Source organism: Oncorhynchus keta, chromosome 13, assembly GCF_023373465.1.
Source record: "Oncorhynchus keta strain PuntledgeMale-10-30-2019 chromosome 13, Oket_V2, whole genome shotgun sequence".
NCBI lineage: Eukaryota > Metazoa > Chordata > Actinopteri > Salmoniformes > Salmonidae > Oncorhynchus > Oncorhynchus keta.
In genome coordinates this window covers 26,016,942-26,038,596 of record NC_068433.1, presented here as the reverse complement: position 1 = coordinate 26,038,596, position 21,655 = coordinate 26,016,942, and positions in this window count along the sequence as shown.

Below are 21,655 nucleotides of genomic sequence, written 5' to 3'. Positions count from 1 at the left end.
TCCTAAATCCTCTTCCTTCCTCCCAGATATCTGTTTCTGCCATATCCCCACGTCAGTTAGTCAGTCAGTTACAGCAGAGCACTTCACATTTCCTGTCTATTGCCTCCTTTGTCCCAATTCAACCATGTCTACCACCGTCCCCCTGGTAAATTGACTTTACATGACATTTTCATATGCTTGAAAAATGAAAGTATTCTACCCAGTGAAGGAGAAGTCGTTTCGTTGGCCATCTGGAACAACAGACTTGGACAAATGTGAAATGTGTTTCATATCTTGAGTGTTTATTGTCATGGTATCCATGTTACATCCCTACTTTACAAACGAACAATGACAAATCCTCTCAGAACATGGAAACTGAACCTCAACTAAGTTTCTTAGGTCGGGATTCAATCAAATACGCATTGTAGACAAATACACTGTACTTGACCTTTTAAGCTGATTAACTCTTGAGCAGACATTTGCAGCATGCTCCACAATGCATTTGACCGCTTGTGTGAAATACGCCTCTGAATGAATCCCGGCCACAGTGCTGTGTGTCTCACATGCATATCCCCCTAGGATCATTTCAAATGGAATGCTCTGCTTGATGGAGTCACTCTGTTACCATGTGACCGGTCATCTATGGTTCTGATCATGGTGACATGATCTGTTCCTCAACATATTGTTTCAGATAAATGTTCCATCTACAGTATAATTCCCTAATGTAAGAATTTACAGTCTTCTATCTGATTCCTCATCACCATAAGGTAATTGTATCATGTTCTATAAATCATGGCATTGACACACTGTACTACAGCAATTATAATTCTGAGTGCATGTGGTGGAATGTTTATTGTTCATGTGCTCCTACAGTCAATAATTAAACCTCACAGAGCCTTCGGCAAGCTCTGCTTTGACATTAAGAAGCAGTCAGACTAGATGCATTTTGGTCCACAACTCAACAGAGTGCTTGTTGACTGCTCTCAAAATCTTTTCTCCCACACAGTGTGAATGCATATACTGTGTGTGCCATCAATAGGGGGCTTTAGACTTGATTCATCCGTAATACTCAAACCGGCAATCCCACTGGCTCTTGGTGAGTTGCTTAGGAACTGCCACATCTCCCAGCTGCAATTACCCTAACCATGCGGCCCCCTGAATCCTGGTTGGCCCGGGAGGGGGAGGAATTGTTGGAGAGAAGTGGCCTCACAGCAGCATGGCAACAGGGCGACTGGGGGTGAGTGGTGGCACTGTGTGTGTGTGTGTGTTTGTGTGTGTGGGCAGTAGTGTGTGTACGTGCATGTGTGTATGTGTGTGCGTGTGTGTGTGTTAATGTCGGGAAGCAGCCTCTCTAAAACAGCTGCCCCCCTTGAGTCTCAGCCAGAGAAGCCCAATTCCCTTCCACATAGCACAGGAAGGATTCAGCAGCAGGTGTCCTCTCAGTGCCCGTGCAGAATGAGCTGCAGCTTAACGGAACAAAGAGGACAACATTGAGTCAAGACAGCTCTGTTTTCTCGCTTAAGCACATTGTTAATCAAGTCTCTTTCTCCCGGGGTTTGTGTGTTTGTGTGTGTGTCAGGGCAGCGCTGACCAGCCCTATTCAGACAGCTCAGCATAACGTGAAGAACAGGACACGCTCATACACAATCTATGTTCTTAGACACGCTCATACACAATCTATGTTCTTAGACACGCTCATACACAATCTATGTTCTTAGACACGCTCATACACAATCTATGTTCTTAGACACGCTCATACACAATCTATGTTCTTAGACACGCTCATACACAATCTATGTTCTTAGACACGCTCATACACAATCTATGTTCTTAGACACGCTCATACACAATCTATGTTCTTAGACACGCTCATACACAATCTATGTTCTTAGACACGCTCATACACAATCTATGTTCTTAGACACGCTCATAGAAAGTCGATGTTCTTAGACACGCTCATACACAGTCGAGTCAAGAGTATGAAAATACAGTTCCTTAGGACCACACACAGCTCTGACACACACACTTATCCCACCGGACATGCCACCAGGGGTCTTTTCATAGTCCCCAAATCCAGAACAAATTCAAGAAAACGTACGGTATTATATAGAGCCCTTATTGCATGGAACTTCCTTCCATCCCATATTTCTCAAATAAATAGCAAATCTGTTTTCAAAAAACAGATAAAGCAACACCTCACGGCACAACGCTTCTCCCCTATTTGACCTAGATAGTTTGTGTGTATGCATTGATATGTAGGCTACTTGTGCCTTTTTAAAAATGTATGTATTGCTGTTCTTGTCTAATGATGTTCTGTATTATGTCATTCTGTATTATGTTTCATGTTTTGTTTGGACCCCAGAGAGAGTAGCTGCTGCTTTTGCAACAGCTAATGGGGATCCTAATAAAATACCAAAATACCAAATACCACAGTATCTGCTGGCACCTTTCTATGACATTTGATTTGAACTTATCCTTGTCTCAACACCTGACTACCAAGTTACGGATCAGTTGCATTTCAAAATAATAGAAATACATAATCAGCTGATTCTGCAGGGCTGGAATCCACTGAAGGATAATGTTGTCTCTCTCTCTCTCCTGTATAGTTTTATTTTGTTTCAGTCTTGACCACAAGGGCACAATGTGTACATAAAGAGAGAAAGGAAACCATAGAGGTAACACATCGACCACACCTCTCCCTCATGTAAGATTTGAGTCAATGCACCACGTTGGATAAAACTAATATCCACCTCCTATCCAGGGTGAAGTACAAGTAAACCATGTGAACCACAGCTCCCACTGACTTGTAGGTCACAGGTTGACTGACAGACAGGCAACTGGATGGGAAACACTGCTGGGGGTCAAAGGTCAAAAGCTGTGCTGATTCCCCTGCAGCTGTGGCCAACTATCCAATTGTTTTCAATTTAACCGCTGGGACTTCATCCGTTTGTGACTGGGGTTCGGCCGGGGGGGTACATGTATGTTTGGGGTAAGTTTACAGGATAAAGATCCAGGTTCAAGGCCGGCAGCTGCCCTGCCCAGCTGTGCTGAGTTCACTCCATGTCTTTTAGGATTTGAACGTGTTGCTCAAATGAATGGACCATTTTCTTTCTGTGGGGTTAAGGACCAGCAAATTTAGAGACAAGTCTTATCTAGTTAATGCTGACTCAGAGAGAGAATGCATGTGGTTTAATGAGTTTCGGGAAATAGGAAATGCCTTACAGTGCCTTAATAGTCAGAATCTAATTAAAGTAAATGTTATCTCAGGGTTAAGTCAAGCTGTAGTCTTTCCTTCTGAGAGTTTAAAATAATGTAAATGCAATAATGAATGATAATGATCACAGTAATATCACGATCAGTGCTCCGGTCAAAGTTGCAGTAAATTTCAGGCCAGGTCTCTTGCTGGAAACGTCATGGTTGATATAAAGTCATAGATCTATTCAGGCTGCCAACCTTAATTCAGCTCAGCGGACATCAACGTTTATGCTTGGCCAGTAGTCATTGTGACCACTGTCTCTTGAGAGGAAGAAACTCCAGTGTGGACATTTGTCATGGGGCATACGCCAATAAAGTTAACTTCATAAGCGTGCTGAGTGACGCTAGCGAATATCCTGTTGTTGCGTCACCAATGTTCCAGTGCCTGAAGAGGATACAAGGTTAGCGTGGGAGGCAATAAAGGAAATAAATCAGAGATGAGAGATGAGAGGAGGAAGAGCATGTGTTGTGTGTTTGTGTGTGGACACCGTATTTTGTGTGTTTGGTGTACTTGTACTTGTATATATATGTGTGTGTGTGTGTGTGTGTGTGTGTGTGTGTGTGTGTGTGTGTGTGTGTGTGTGTGTGTGTGTGTGTGTGTGTTGGGGTCATGTCTTCATGAAATCCTCTGTTTTGGTTGTGTCTGTCCATCTGTCTCTCCGGAGCTCCTATTCCTAGAGGGAGGATTGTTTACTTCCTCAAATATCATACTGTCTACAAATCAACAGATACCAGACACCCCACTATGTATTCCAATACAAAGAATAAAAGCACAGCGGCATCCTCTCTACATGATACCCCCCGGGCACAGACTTCAGTTCAAAGTTTAGTTTTGATTTACATTTGGTTGAGTTGTCAACGAATGTGAATTCAACGTGAAATCAACAACAATAAATTACCCTGTTATTGGATTTAGGTTAAAAGTTGGGGGGGGAATTAAGAAATTCCCTTTCGTTGATGACTTTTTGTAAATCCAATCAGTTTTCCACGTTGATTCAAAGTCATCACATTGAATCATTTTGGTTGAAATGGCATGGAAACAACGTTGATTTACCCAGTTTTTGCCCAGTGGGTATGATAAAAGCTGGCATGAGTTATAATGAAAAATATACATTGAGTATACAACACAATCGGAACACCTTCCTAACATTGAGTTGCACCCTCTTTTGCCCTCAGAACAGTACTCAATTCGTTGGGGCATGGACTCTACAAGGTGTCCAAAGCGTTCCACAAGGATGCTGTCCCATGTTGACTCCAATGCTTCCCAAAGTTGTGTCAAATTGGCTGGATGTCATTTGGGTGGTGGAACATACACAAGGGAAACTCGTGAGCCCGGCACCTACTACCATACCCAGTTCAAAGGCACCTACTACCATACCCAGTTCAAAGGCACCTACTACCATACCCAGTTCAAAGGCACCTACTACCATACCCAGTTCAAAGGCACCTACTACCATACCCAGTTCAAAGGCACCTACTACCATACCCAGTTCAAAGGCACCTACTACCATACCCAGTTCAAAGGCACCTACTACCATACCCAGTTCAAAGGCACCTACTACCATACCCAGTTCAAAGGCACCTACTACCATACCCAGTTCAAAGGCACCTACTACCATACCCAGTTCAAAGGCACCTACTACCATACCCAGTTCAAAGGCACCTACTACCATTCCCAGTTCAAAGGCACCTACTACCATACCCAGTTCAAAGGCACCTACTACCATTCCCAGTTCAAAGGCACCTACTACCATACCCAGTTCAAAGGCACCTACTACCATACCCAGTTCAAAGGCACCTACTACCATTCCCAGTTCAAAGGCACCTACTACCATACCCAGTTCAAAGGCACCTACTACCATTCCCAGTTCAAAGGCACCTACTACCATACCCAGTTCAAAGGCACCTACTACCATTCCCAGTTCAAAGGCACCTACTACCATACCCAGTTCAAAGGCACCTACTACCATACCCAGTTCAAAGGCACCTACTACCATACCCAGTTCAAAGGCACCTACTACCATACCCAGTTCAAAGGCACCTACTACCATACCCAGTTCAAAGGCACCTACTACCATACCCAGTTCAAAGGCACCTACTACCATACCCAGTTCAAAGGCACCTACTACCATTCCCAGTTCAAAGGCACCTACTACCATACCCAGTTCAAAGGCACCTACTACCATTCCCAGTTCAAAGGCACCTACTACCATACCCAGTTCAAAGGCACCTACTACCATACCCAGTTCAAAGGCACCTACTACCATACCCAGTTCAAAGGCACCTACTACCATACCCAGTTCAAAGGCACCTACTACCATACCCAGTTCAAAGGCACCTACTACCATACCCAGTTCAAAGGCACCTACTACCATACCCAGTTCAAAGGCACCTACTACCATACCCAGTTCAAAGGCACCTACTACCATACCCAGTTCAAAGGCACCTACTACCATACCCAGTTCAAAGGCACCTACTACCATACCCAGTTCAAAGGCACCTACTATCATACCCAGTTCAAAGGCACCTACTACCATACCCAGTTCAAAGGCACCTACTACCATACCCAGTTCATAGGCACCTACTACCATACCCAGTTCAAAGGCACCTACTACCATACCCAGTTCAAAGGCACCTACTACCATACCCAGTTCAAAGGCACCTACTACCATACCCAGTTCAAAGGCACCTACTACCATACCCAGTTCAAAGGCACCTACTACCATACCCAGTTCAAAGGCACCTACTACCATACCCAGTTCAAAGGCACCTACTACCATACCCAGTTCAAAGGCACCTACTACCATACCCAGTTCAAAGGCACCTACTACCATACCCAGTTCAAAGGCACAATTTCCAGGATTTCCATTCATAAATAATTGGGTGTTTGGACACAGTAATAATTCAGTAGTGAAATTAGGTTTATTGGGTTAACAGAAAATGTGCAATGTCCATCAAAACAAAATTAGACAGGTGCATAAATTTGGGCACCCCAATAGAAAAATCACATCAATATTTAGTAGAGCCTCCTTTTGCTAAAATAACAGCATCTAGACGCTTCCCATAGCCTCTAATGAGTGCCTGGATTCTGGATGAAGGTATTTTGGACCATTCCTCCTTACAAAACATCTCCAGTTCAGTTAGGTTTGATGGTTGCCGAGCATGGACAGCCCGCTTCAAATCATCCCACAGATTCTCAATGATATTCAGGTCTGGGGACTGGGATGGCCATTCCAGAACATTGTACTTATTCCTCTGTAGATTTTGAGCAGTGTTTTGGGTCGTTGTCTTGTTGAAATATCCAGCCCCGGCGTACCTTCAACTTTGTGACTGATTCTTCAACATTATTCCCAAAAATCTGCTGATATTGAGTGGAATCCATGCGACGCTCAACTTTAACAAGATTCCCAGTACCGGCACTGGCCACACAGCCCCACAGCATGAGGGAACTCAGACCAAATTTTACTGTGGGTAGCAAGTGTTTTTCTTGGAACGCTGTGTTCTTTTGCCGCCGTGCATAACGTCCCTTGTTATGACCAAATAACTAAACCTTTGTTTAATCAGTCCACAGCACCTTATTCCAAAATGAAGCTGGCTTGTCCAAATGTGCGTTCGCATACCTCAAGCGACTCTGTTTGTGGCGTGTGTGCAGGAAAGGCTCCTTCCGCATCACTCTTCCATACAGCTTCTCCTTGTGCAAAGTGCGCTAAATTGTTAAACAATGCACAGTGACACCATCTGCAGCAAGATGATGTTGTAGGTCTTTGGAGGTGGTCTGTGGTCTGTTTTCGACCGTTCTCACCATCCTTCACCTTGGCCTCTCCGATATTTTACTTGGCCTGCCACTTCTGGCCTTAACAAGAACTGTGCCTGTGGTCTTCCATTTCTCCACTATGTTCCTCACAGTGGACAATGACAAGGCCACACAGCCCCACAGCATGATGGAACTCCCACCAAATTTGACTGTGGGTAGCAAGTATTTTTCTTGGAACGCTGTGTCTTCGATAGCTTTTTGTAGCCTTCCTCTAAACCATAATGTTGAACAATCTTTGTTTTCAGGTCATTTGAGAGTTGTTTTGAGGCCCCCATGTTGCCACTCTTCAGAGGAGAGTCAAAGAGAACAACAACTTGCAATTGGCCACCTTAAATACCTTTTCTAATGATTAGATGCACTTGTCTATGAAGTTCAAGGCTTAAAACCTGTTGGTACTAGGGGGCAGTATTTTCATTTTTGGAAAAATAACGTTCTAAAATTAAACGGGATATTTTGTCAGGACAAGATGCTAGAATATGCATATAATTGACAGCTTAGGATAGAGAACACTCTAAAGTTTCCAAAACTGTAAAAATATTGTCTGTGAGTATAACAGAACTGATGTTACAGGCGAAAGCCTGAGAAAAATCCAATCCGGAAGTGACTCGTCTTTTGAAAGCCCTGCATTCCGATGCGTCCCTATTGAGCTGTGAATGCACTATCAACCAGATTACACTTTCTACGTATTCCCCAAGGTGTCTACAGCATTGTGACGTAGTTCTACGCATTTATGTTGAAGAATACCCGTCGGCGGCTTCATTGTGCAAGTGGTCACCTGATGCTCCCAGAGAAATTGTCAAGTAAAATACAGAGGTATCCATTATTCCAATCGCTTCTACTGAGAAACCAATTGTCCCGGTTTATATATTATCGAATAGATATTTGAAAAAGACCTTGAGGATTGATTATAAACAACGTTTGCCATGTTTCTGTCGATATTATGGAGCTAATTTGGAATATCTTTCGGCATTGTCGTGACCGCAATTTCCGGTCGATTTCTCAGCCAAACGTGAAGAACAAACAAATTTCGCCTACAAAAATAATATTTTTGTCACGCCTTGGTCTTAGTATTTTGTGTTTTCCTTAATTATTTGTTCAGGCCAGGGTGTGACATGGGGTTATTGTATTGTCGTATTGGGGTTTTTGTAGGCATTGGGATTGTGGTTGATTAGGGGTGTGTCTAGTATAGGCTTGGCTGCCTGAGGCGGTTCTCAATCAGAGTCAGGTGATTCTTGTTGTCTCTGATGGGGAACCGTATTTAGGTAGCCTGGGTTTCATGTTGTATTTCGTGGGTGATTGTTCCTGTCTCTGTGTAGTGTTCACCAGATAGGCTGTAATAGGTTTGACGTTCCGTTTGTTGTTTTTGTATTTATTAGTTATTTCATGTATCGTTCCGTTTTTCTTCATTAAAGACATGAGTAACCACCACGCTGCATTTCGGTCCGACTCTCTTTCGACAAACGAAGAACGCCGTTACACTTTTGGGAAAAAATGAACTTTGGCTATCTACCTGGGAGTCTCGTGAGTGAAAACATCCGAAGTTCATCAAAGGTAAACGATTTCATTTGATTGCTTTTCTGATTTTCGCAACAAGGTTGCCTGCTGCTAGCAAGGCATAATGCTAAGTTTGGGCACCCTTCTGAGGCTGCATAATAATTTATTCTGTCATCACAGAAAATGATCACAGTGGCCATTCATGTTCTAATATGGCTTGGGGGTAGAAGCTGATGAAAGTTTTACCTAGCCACAGTCCACTGGCGATACAATTTAAATTGAACTACAAACCCACTGACTGGAAGAGCTTAGTGACTGGGCAATCAAATCAAATCAAATGTATTCATATAGCCCTTCTTACATCAGCTGATATCTCAAAGTGCTGTACAGAAACCCAGCCTAAAACCCCAAACAGCAAGCAATGCAGGTGTAGAAGCACGGTGGCTAGGAAAAACTCCCTAGAAAGGCCAAAACCTAGGAAGAAACCTAGAGAGGAACCAGGCTATGAGGGTTGGCCAGTCCTCTTCTGGCTGTGCCGGGTGGAGATTATAACAGAACATGGCCAAGATGTTCAAATGTTCATAAATGACCAGCATGGTCAAATAATGATAATCACAGAAGTTGTCGAGGTTGCAGCAAGTCAGCACCTCAGGAGTAAATGTCAGTTGGCTTTTCATAGCCGATCATTAACTTCTTAATGCATCCCATCCCGTTACCGGGATCATTTTCGTCAACATCCACTGAATTGCAGAACGCCAAATTCAAATTAAATTACTAAAAATATTTAATTTTCATGAAATCACAAGTGCAATAGAGCAAAACACAGCTTAGCCTGTTGTTAATCCACCTGGCGTGTCAGATTTCAAAAAAGCTTTTTGGCGAAAGCATACCAAGTGTTTATGTAAGGACATCTCTCTCAGCAGACAAAATATTACAAACAGCTAGCAGCCAAGTAGATTGGTCACGAAAGTCCGAAAAGCAATAAAATGAATCACTTACCTTTGATGATCTTCGGATGTTTACACTCACGAGACTCCCAGTTACACAATAAATGTTCCTTTTGTTCCATAAAGATTATTTTTATATCCAATATACCTCCATTTGGTTGGCCCGTTATGTTCAGAAATCCACAGGCTCGAGCGGTCAAGACCGGGCAGAAGAAAATTCCAAATTGTATCCGCAAAGTTTGTAGACACATATCAAACGTTTTTCATAATCAATCCTCAGGTTGTTTTTACAATATATAATCGATAATATTTCAACCGGGACTGTAGCTTCTTCAATAGGAGAGAGAGTGAAAATGTCTGCTCCAAACTGTTGCGCATGCAAAACGCTGCTGGCACGCAGCCATCCAATAACGCGATGTGATCTTTCCCGCTCATTTTTCAAAATAAAAGCCTGGAACTATGTCTAAAGACTGTTCACACCCTGGGGAAGCCATAGGAAAATGAATCTGGTTGATATCACTTTAAATGGAGCTAAGGCAGGTAGTGAAAAAGAGAGCTTTCAGGAAAAACAGCGGGTTGGACTTTCCTCAGGTTTTCGCCTGCAATATCAATTCTGTTATACTTACAGACAATATTTTGACAGTTTGGGAAACTATAGAGTGTTTTCTATCCTAATATATCCTTTCTATCCTAATTATATGCATATTCTAGATTCTGGGCCTGAGAAATTGGCAGTTTCATTTGGGTAAGTTTTTCATCCAAACATCAAAATACCCCCCCCCCTACACGCAACAGGTTAGGAGTATCTCTACCGCTCCTGCTGTGTCTAGAGAGTTGAAAACAGCAGGTCTGGGACAGGAAGCACGTCCGGTGAACAGGCCAGGGTTCCATAGCCGCAGGCAGAACAGTTGAAACTGGAGCAGCAGCACGGCCAGGTGGACTCGGGACAGCAAGGAGTCATCATGTCAGGTAGTCCTGAGGCATGGTCCTAGGGCTCAGGTCCTACGAGAGAGAGAAAGAAAGAGAGAAAGAGAGAATTAGAGAGAGCATACCTAAATTCACACAGGACACCGGATAAGACAGGAGAAGTACTCCAGATATAACAAACTGACACTAGTCCCCCCACACAAACTACTGCAGCATAAATACTGGAGGCTGAGACAGGAGGGGTCAGGAGACACTGTGGCCCCATCCGATGATACCCCCGGACAGGGCCAAACAGGCAGGATATAACCCCACACACTTTGCCAAAGCACAGCCCCCACACCACTAGAGGGATATCTTCAACCACCAATTTACCATCCTGAGACAAGGCAGAGTATAGCCCACTAAGATCTCCGCCATGGCACAACCCAAGGGGAGGTGCCAACACAGACAGGAAAATCACATCAGTGACTCAACCCACTCAAGTGACGCACCCCTTCCAGGGACGGCATGGAAGAGCACCAGTAAGCCAGTGACTCAGCCCCTTTAATAGGGTTAGAGGAAGAGAATCCGGGTGGAGAGAGGGGAACCGGCCAGGCAGAGACAGCAAGGGCGGTTCGTTGCTCCAGGGCCTTTCCGTTCACCTTCACACTCCTGGGATAGGGTACACTCAATCATATGACCCACTGAAGGGATGAGTCTTCAGTAAAGACTTAAAGGTTGAGACCGAGTCTGCGTCTCTCAAATAGGTAGGCAGACCATTCCATAAACATGGAGCTCTATAGGAGAAAGCCCTGCCTCCAGCTGTTTGCTTAGAAATTTTAGGGACAATTAGGAGGCCTGCGTATTGTGACCGTAGCGTACATGTAGGTATGTACGGCAGGACCAAATCGGAAAGATAGGTAGGAGCAAGCCCATGTAATGCTTTGTAGGTTAGTAGTAAAACCTTGAAAACAGCCCTTGCCTTAACAGGAAGCCAGTGTAGGGAGGCTAGCACTGGAGTAATATGATACATTTTTTGGTTCTAATCAGGATTCTAGCAGCCGTATTTAGCACTAACTGAAGTTTATTTAGTGCTTTATCCGTGTAGCCGGAAAGTAGAGCATTACAGTAGTCTAACCTAGAAGTAACAAAAGCATGGATACATTTTTCTGCATAATTTTTGGACAGAAAGTTTCTGATTTTTGCAATGTTACGTAGATGGAAAAAAGCTGTCCTTGAAACAGTCTTGATATGTTCGTCAAAAGAGAGAGCAATCTTGTCTTCACACCTATGACCACTCACTTCCCTTAGGGCCTATATATATGTTTTATTTTTCATTTACACCATTTGTCCAATAAAATAAAATTGTATTTGTCACATTCGCCGAATATAACCTTACAGTATATTACATACAAGCCCTTAACCAACAATGCAGTTTTAAGAAAAACAAAATACTAATAATTTTTTAATTAAGAAAAAGGAAAAGCAAATAATTAAAGAGAAGCAGTAAATAACAAAAGTGGGGCTATATACAGGGGGTACCGACACAGAGTCAATGTGTGGGGGGGCACCGGTGTCGACGTAGTTGAGGTAATTATGTACATGCAGGTAGGGTAATTGCAAATAGTCCAGGTAGCCATTTCATTAGCTGTTCAGGAGTCTTATGGCTTGGGAGTAGAAGCTGTTAAGAAGCCACTTGGACCTAGACTTGGCACTCCGGTACTGTTTCCGCGTGGTAGTAGAGAGAACAGACTAGGGTGGCTGGAGTCTTTGACAATTTTTAGGGCCTTCATCTGACACGCCTGGCCAGACAGTAAAGATCTTCAGTGGGCTCTAAGTGGCGGTCAGAGTGAGTCATCCAAACTTCCTGTTGTGGACAAACAGCTCTTCTCCTCTTTTATACTCTCTGCACATGGTGGCTGATTTTGAAGTAGGAATTTTGACTTTTTCTATGCATGCCTTTCCTACGCCCTTCTCAGTATTTGGTATTCAGCCTTTTTCAGTCGCGTAACGTGCTCTGCAGGTGTGGCTATCTTGCATGCTCTGAATACATTTCATTCAACCACTGAACGCCCTCCCACAGACTCACTACAAAAATTTGACAGAACGGGTTCAGAATATTAGGGATCAATGAAAGAAAGCCATCTAAATATATACATATTCATCTCCGTTTCAGCACGAATTGGTAGATTTAAAAATACTCTGATATTGTAGATTATTTAGGTTTAGGAAAGAGTTTATGAATCATAAAAAACAGGGTTGGAGTGCATTTACGCACAACAAGAAGAAAACTGTAGGTTTGATTCATTCTGAAAATTAATTCTGAAAATTGCCACTTTCAGTTCTTCAACATAGAATTAGAATAGGGAGAATAGTCCACAATAGTAGGCTATACCCTCCTCTGTTGTTGGCATATTGACGGTCAATACTGATAGTGGCTAATATTTAACATGATAGAAATAGGAGACAGAGAGAGTCAGAGTAACTTATAATTAAGACATTTGAGAGTGCCCATCCCTGCAAGTTAAAAATACATACAATTTCAATTCTGAATAATGGCACAGCATTTCATAATTTTTACAGTGGGAAAGGTCATATGTTGATGTGCTTCAGTTTGCTGCCATATGACTGGTTTCACATTTATCTCCAGCAATTATAAGGTCAAATAGATGTAAAAGAAGTGTCATTTATATTTACAAGTCCCTTATCCAAACAGATCATTAATTTACCTCTTAGCTCTAATCAAAAGTTCTTATCAATTTGTAAATTGCAGTGCATGGAGAATGGTGTTTGCTAGATCTATTTCATGGTTTTGGCGTGCATAATGGTGGTGAAATTATTTGGGAATTAAGTCAAGGTCAGAATACAGGTATCTGTAGACACACCTCTGCCACAACTTAATTTATTCAATCTCCACCCCAAGCGAATTGCGGGTGAATAGCATGCTATTCTCATGCTTAAGTTCAAGGTCAGAATACGCACTGAGCGAAAAGTGTATGAAAACGTACTACACACGGTCTCTATCTTCACATGGTCTCTATCTACACATGGCCTCTATCTACACATGGTCTCTGTCTACACATGGTCTCTGTCTACACATGGTCTCTATCAGCACATGGTCTCTATCTGCACATGGCCTATATCTACACATGGCCTCTATCAACACATGGCCTCTATCAGCAAATGGGCTCTATCTACACATGGCCTCTATCTACACATGGCCTCTATCAACACATGGCCTCTATCAGCAAATGGGCTCTATCTACACATGGCCTCTATCTACACATGGCCTCTATCAGCACATGTTCTCTATCTACACATGGTCTCTATCAGCACATGGCCTCTATCTACACATGGTCTCTGTCTACACATGGCCTCTATCAGCAAATGGGCTCTATCTACACATGGTCTATATCTACACATGGCCTCTATCTACACATGGCCTCTATCTACACATGGCCTCTATCTACACATGGCCTCTATCTACACATGGTCTCTATCAGCACATGGTCTCTATCAGCACATGGTCTCTATCAGCACATGGTCTCTATCTACACATGGCCTCTATCAGCACATGGTCTCTATCTACACATGGCCTCTATCTACACATGGTCTCTATCTACACATGGTCTCTATCTACACATGGTCTCTATCTACACATGGACTCTATCTACACATGGCCTCTATCTACACATTGCCTCTATCAGCAAATGGGCTCTATCTACACATGGCCTCTATCTACACATGGCCTCTATCTACACATGGCCTCTATCAGCAAATGGGCTCTATCTACACATGGGCTCTATCTACACATGTCCTCTATCTACACATGGTCTCTATCAGCACATGGTCTCTATCTACACATGGCCTCTATCAGCACAGGGTCTCTATCTACACATGGCCTCTATCTACACATGGTCTCTATCAGCACATGGTCTCTATAAGCACATGGTCTCTATCTACACATGGTCTCTATCTACACATTTACATTTACATTTACATTTACATTTAAGTCATTTAGCAGACGCTCTTATCCAGAGCGACTTACAAATTGGTGCATTCACCTTATGACATCGAGTGGAACAGCCACTTTACAATAGTGCATCTAAATCTTTTAAGGGGGGGGGGGGTGAGAAGGATTACTTTATCCTATCCTAGGTATTCCTTAAAGAGGTGGGGTTTCAGGTGTCTCCGGAAGGTGGTGATTGACTCCGCTGTCCTGGCGTCGTGAGGGAGTTTGTTCCACCAATGGGGGGCCAGAGCAGCGAACAGTTTTGACTGGACTGAGCGGGAACTGTACTTCCTCAGTGGTAGGGAGGCGAGCAGGCCAGAGGTGGATGAACGCAGTGCCCTTGTTTGGGTGTAGGGCCTGATCAGAGCCTGGAGGTACTGAGGTGCCGTTCCCCTCACAGCTTCGTAGGCAAGTACCATGGTCTTGTAGCGGATGCGAGCTTCAACTGGAAGCCAGTGGAGAGAGCGGAGGAGCGGGGTGACGTGAGAGAACTTGGGAAGGTTGAACACCAGACGGGCTGCGGCGTTCTGGATGAGTTGTAGGGGTTTAATGGCACAGGCAGGGAGCCCAGCCAACAGCGAGTTGCAGTAATCCAGACGGGAGATGACAAGTGCCTGGATTAGGACCTGCGCCGCTTCCTGTGTGAGGCAGGGTCGTACTCTGCGGATGTTGTAGAGCATGAACCTACAGGAATGGGCCACCGCCTTGATGTTAGTTGAGAACGACAGGGTGTTGTCCAGGATCACGCCAAGGTTCTTAGCGCTCTGGGAGGAGGACACAATGGAGTTGTCAACCGTGATGGCGAGATCATGGAACGGGCAGTCCTTCCCGGGAGGAAGAGCAGCTCCGTCTTGCCGAGGTTCAGCTTGAGGTGGTGATCCGTCATCCACACTGATATGTCTGCCAGACATGCAGAGATGCGATTCGCCACCTGGTCATCAGAAGGGGGAAAGGAGAAGATTAATTGTGTGTCGTCTGCATAGCAATGATAAAAAGACCATGTGAGGTTATGACAGAGCCAAGTGACTTGGTGTATAGCGAGAATAGGAGAGGGCCTAGAACAGAGCCCTGGGGGACACCAGTGGTGAGAGCGCGTGGTGAGGAGACAGATTCTCGCCACGCCACCTGGTAGGAGCGAACTGTCAGGTAGGACGCAATCCAAGCGTGGGCCACGCCGGAGATGCCCAACTCGGAGAGGGTGGAGAGGAGGATCTGATGGTTCACAGTATCGAAGGCAGCCGATAGGTCTAGAAGGATGAGAGCAGAGGAGAGAGTTAGCTTTAGCTGTGCGGAGCGCCTCCGTGATACAGAGAAGAGCAGTCTCAGTTGAATGACTAGTCTTGAAACCTGACTGATTTGGATCAAGAAGGTCATTCAGAGAGAGATAGCGGGAGAGCTGGCCAAGGACGGCACGTTCAAGAGTTTTGGAGAGAAAAGAAAGAAGGGATACTGGTTTGTAGTTGTTGACATCGGAGGGATCGAGTGTAGGTTTTTTCAGAAGGGGTGCAACTCTCGCTCTCTTGAAGACGGAAGGGACGTAGCCAGCGGTCAGGGATGAGTTGATGAGCGAGGTGAGGTAAGGGAGAAGGTCTCCGGAAATGGTCTGGAGAAGAGAGGAGGGGATAGGGTCAAGCGGGCAGGTTGTTGGGCGGCCGGCCGTCACAAGACGCGAGATTTCATCTGGAGAGAGAGGGGAGAAAGAGGTCAGAACACAGGGTAGGGCAGTGTGAGCAGAACCAGCGGTGTCGTTTGACTTAGCAAACGAGGATCGGATGTCGTCGACTTTCTTTTCAAAATGGTTGACGAAGTCATCTGCAGAGAGGGAGGAGGGGGAGGGGGAGGAGGATTCAGGAGGGAGGAGGATTCAGGAGGGAGGAGAAGGTGGCAAAGAGCTTCCTAGGGTTAGAGGCAGATGCTTGGAATTTAGAGTGGTAGAAAGTGGCTTTAGCAGCAGAGACAGAGGAGGAAAATGTAGAGAGGAGGGAGTGAAAGGATGCCAGGTCCGCAGGGAGGCGAGTTTTCCTCCATTTCCGCTCGGCTGCCCGGAGCCCTGTTCACATGGCATCTATCTACACATTGCCTCTATCAGCAAATGGCCTCTATCTACACATGGCCTCTATCTACACATGACCTCTATCAGCAAATGGGCTCTATCTACACATGGCCTCTATCTACACATGGCCTCTATCTACACATGGTCTCTATCTACACATGGACTCTATCTACACATGGCCTCTATCTACACATGGCCTCTATCAGCACATGGCCTCTATCAACACATGGTCTCTATCTACACATGGCCTCTATCTACACATGGCCTCTATCTACACATGGCCTCTATCAGCACATGGTTTCTATCTACACATGGTCTTTTTCTACACATGGTCTCTATCCTCCCATTCTCTCTCTTTCCAGACACAATATAATCAACACCATGTGGACACACCAGGTTCCTGTCTCTCCTGTTCTGTCCCTTAGCCTTCCCCTTCTCGAATATATCTCCCCCTCTTTCTCTCTCACTCTGCCGTCACAACTGAGTGCATTTGCTGGAAGTTGTATCAAGCACAAGAGTCACTTGCGTCAGCAGTGTGGCCAAGTGAGGATGATCAAACTCAGAGGCAGGGTACATTGTATGCATTTAGTTCAGTGGTGCACCAGTTGTACCTAGCTGATGTAATATGAACAGAGCTGACATAAGCCAGGACCCAACAACCCCAAAAACAGACATGCAACACGAGAGAAGCTGTTGTTGGGCATATAGTCCAAAATCTATGGTATAGTCCATTGGTATAGTCCATATTCTATTCTATTCTAAACTCCAGTGTGCATTTGTGTGCATGTGTACATCGTGTTGCAATAAACTGGGTTTTAATGGATACAGTGAGATCTCTCTTGATTAATATCCAATGAATGAGTCATTGGTGGGAATAGAAAGCAACAAGTCCTAGAATGAATGGTACAAAACTGTACCAGTAACAGTACAAAAAAGTTGAGATAAGATATTGAGCAGAAAAACAGTTTGATACATCGCCTATGCATGAGCTTATCTCTGTGAAAGGATGCAGCTTCCAACAGAGTTATTATTACCTCATCGCTACCGGATGTAGACTGCAAAGAACAACATGAGAACAATACACACGATTTGTTATCACCTATCTGCCCCAATATCGTTACACAACAGAGTAGCAGCCTAACATTGTGAGCAGCTTTTTTAAAAATGTCAGCCGTTTAGTAATTTTCCACCATATAAGGTCCTTCCGCTGAGCCATAGCCCTTTGCATGGACACTCATTAACTCTACTGTAAAACCATTATTCGTCCTAATTGTGAAATTAGTTGGGAGCGGGAATGAATGGGCATGAATCAGCCGTGATGTCAGAGAGTCATAACTACAATCTGATCGTTACCCAAACAGCCATTCTCACGGCGTCATTTCTAGTGTTGAGTCAAGTGTTAAATGAACGATCATTGGTGTAAAAGAACCATAGTGTTGGTGTTAATACCCAGAGTTAAACCAAAACCACACCCATCATTATCATATATCCTGAGGGCACACACTTACTGTGTTGTGAAATCTGTAATGAATGTATTGTAATGTTTTAAAATTGTATAACTGACTTAATTTTTCCTTGGCAGCAGCTAATAGGGTTTCATAATAAAAACAAATACAGGACTAATACAAAATAAATGCATCAACCATGTGCTCTATTTCAAATGTATCGCTGAAGCGCTAAAGATTGTGTGATAGAAAGTTAAAGGTTATTTCAATTGAGCCGACTTATGCAGCACTTACCGTGAATTTCAATCACGCTGTAACGTTGAACTCTATACAGTATGGATTGTACAGAGTCCCATGTCTCTGTCACTAACAAAAACAGTCATGGGTGGTAACTCCACAATTCACTTGAAAGGCAAGGCACTTTAAGCAGTGTGTAAATTTAACACTGAAAAGTGTGGACACATACAGACACGGGAACAGTGTTAAATGTAACACTTTCAGGGAATTTGCTGTGTAGTATCAACAAAATAGTCTGAAGAGGGGATGCAGAAACACGTACAACCCAGGAGCAGCCCAGAAATGGTATCGTAGCTACAGGACCAAACACCACGTAATGACGGCAGCAGGAGCCAATGCTTACTTCCACTTCAGGGAAACAATCTTTTTCTCACTCCTAATCATGTGTTTTTCTTTTGCATATCGGATAGCGTACACAAACAGAAGCAAAGCATGTTGCCATATACAGTAAATAGTTTTGACTACTGGGATGCCTTGCTTATTATATTACAGTGACTTATTGGTGCTGTTTGACTGCAAATCATGTGAAACTATTCTAGTTTAAGGGCTCTGTAGGAAACAACTTAACTCAGAGTTGCATTGGTCCAAAACCAGGAACCGTATAAAAGTACTGCAATGCTCTTTCCAGATAATTTATGTTGACATGGGAAGATCATTTCCGATTAAATGCGTTTGTAAGAAATCAGGTGGACATTTTCCTTTGACATTTTTTGGGGTATTAGCGACACCATCCAAACCCAAGAACTCATCATCAGTGATGACAGCCAAAGGGTATAAGAGAATGGGGGAAATGAAGGCACTAGTAATTGAACCCAGAACCATGGCAACTATACTCCCTTGTATAAATAGTTTGCTGGAATTGTTTTGAAGAGTGAAATTAAGGCCATTGGTTGTGCCAATGGAGAGAAGGGCTGTGTATTACAATACTTTGATGTGACATGCTGATACTTCACAGATTCTTCCATGAGGTCTCTGATGTGCCTGAGTTAGTGAATGAAGCATGGGAACTGCGAGAGAGGAACGTTATGCTGTTTCAAAATAGGCAGAGGAAGAAAGAGTGACATGCTCCATCTGTCCTTTTCACTCATTGGTTCTCTGAATTTTTTTCCCTCTCTCATTTGTTTTCCCAGGTGCTCTGTAAATCCTACCTTTGGCGCTCTGTGTGTTGTGGATTGTCACGACTTCCGCCGAAGTCGGCTGGCGTTCGGCGGTCAACGTCACCGGCCTTCTAGCCATCACCGCTCCATTTTTCATGTATCCACTTGTTTTGTCTTGTTACCTGCACACCTGGTTTTCATTCCCCAATCAATTCATATGTATTTATTCCTCTGTTCCCCATCATGTCTTTGTGTAGGATTGTTTGTGTTATGTGTATTTTGATATTGTGGATATTGTTACGCGCATTACTTTTTGTCTATGTTCTGTGTTTTGAGCACATGTTTTGTATTTTGTGCTGTCATTTTGACCTGTATAAAAAGTATGCCTGTTCACTACACTCTGCTCTCCTGCACCTGACTTCGCCTCCAATACACACTCCTAACAGGATACATCGTGTAGAGTGAGTGGGGATCGCTATGAGTGGCTTTTCTAAGACTGAGGGGAATTGTGGTGTAGCAGGAAGAAACACAGAACAGCCTTTGAGCATATGTCACTGTGAATTGTTAGAAGCTGGAATCCAAAACATGGACAAAATTGGCAATTTGATGCATTCGGAATAACAAACTAAGTGCGCTTGGGAAGAAGGCTCTTTTACAAGGGCATAAAAAAGTAGTGTGTGTGTGTGTACAGTCTTGTAATCATATACATTACAGTGACCTTTGTTAAACAGCTGAACCACTGGGAAAGTATTGGTATTTACAAACTACAGGCCACTAAGTACCCTGGTTTAAATGAAGATATGGATTTACAAACTACAGGCCACTAAATACCCTGGTTTAAATGAAGATATGGATTTATAAACTACAGGCCACTAAGTAGCCTGGTTTAAATGAAGATATGGATTTACAAACTACAGGCCACTAAGTACCCTGGTTTAAATGAAGATATGGATTTACAAACTACAGGCCACTAAGTACCCTGGTTTAAATGAAGATATGGATTTACAAACTACAGGCCACTAAGTAGCCTGGTTTAAATGAAGATATGGATTTACAAACTACAGGCCACTAAGTACCCTGGTTTAAATGAAGACATGGATTTACAAACTACAGGCCACTAAGTAGCCTGGTTTAAATGAAGATATGGATTTACAAACTACAGGCCACTAAGTACCCTGGTTTAAATGAAGATATGGATTTACAAACTACAGGCCACTAAGTACCCTGGTTTAAATGAAGATATGGATTTACAAACTACAGGCCACTAAGTACCCTGGTTTAAATGAAGATATGGATTTACAAACTACAGGCCACTAAGTACCCTGGTTTAAATGAAGATATGGATTTACAAACTACAGGCCACTAAGTACCCTGGTTTAAATGAAGATATGGATTTACAAACTACAGACCACTAAATACCCTGGTTTAAATGAAGATATGGATTTACAAACTACAGGCCACTAAGTACCCTGGTTTAAATGAAGATATGGATTTATAAACTACAGGCCACTAAGTAGCCTGGTTTAAATGAAGATATGGATTTACAAACTACAGGCCACTAAGTACCCTGGTTTAAATGGAGATATGGATTTTCAAACTACAGGCCACTAAGTAGCCTGGTTTAAATGAAGATATGGATTTACAAACTACAGACCACTAAATACCCTGGTTTAAATGAAGATATGGATTTACAAACTACAGGCCACTAAATACCCTGGTTTAAATGAAGATATGGATTTACAAACTACAGACCACTAAATACCCTGGTTTAAATGAAGATATGGATTTATAAACTACAGGCCACTAAGTAGCCTGGTTTAAATGAAGATATGGATTTACAAACTACAGGCCACTAAGTACCCTGGTTTAAATGAAGATATGGATTTACAAACTACAGGCCACTAAGTACCCTGGTTTAAATGAAGATATGGATTTACAAACTACAGGCCACTAAGTAGCCTGGTTTAAATGAAGATATGGATTTACAAACTACAGGCCACTAAGTAGCCTGGTTTAAATGAAGATATGGATTTACAAACTACAGACCACTAAATACCCTGGTTTAAATGAAGATATGGATTTACAAACTACAGGCCACTATGTACCCTGGTTTAAATGAAGATATGGATTTACAAACTACAGGCCACTAAGTACCCTGGTTTAAATGAAGATATGGATTTACAAACTACAGGCCACTAAGTAGCCTGGTTTAAATGAAGATATGGATTTACAAACTACAGGCCACTAAGTACCCTGGTTTAAATGAAGATATGGATTTACAAACTACAGGCCACTAAGTACCCTGGTTTAAATGAAGATATGGATTTACAAACTACAGACCACTAAATACCCTGGT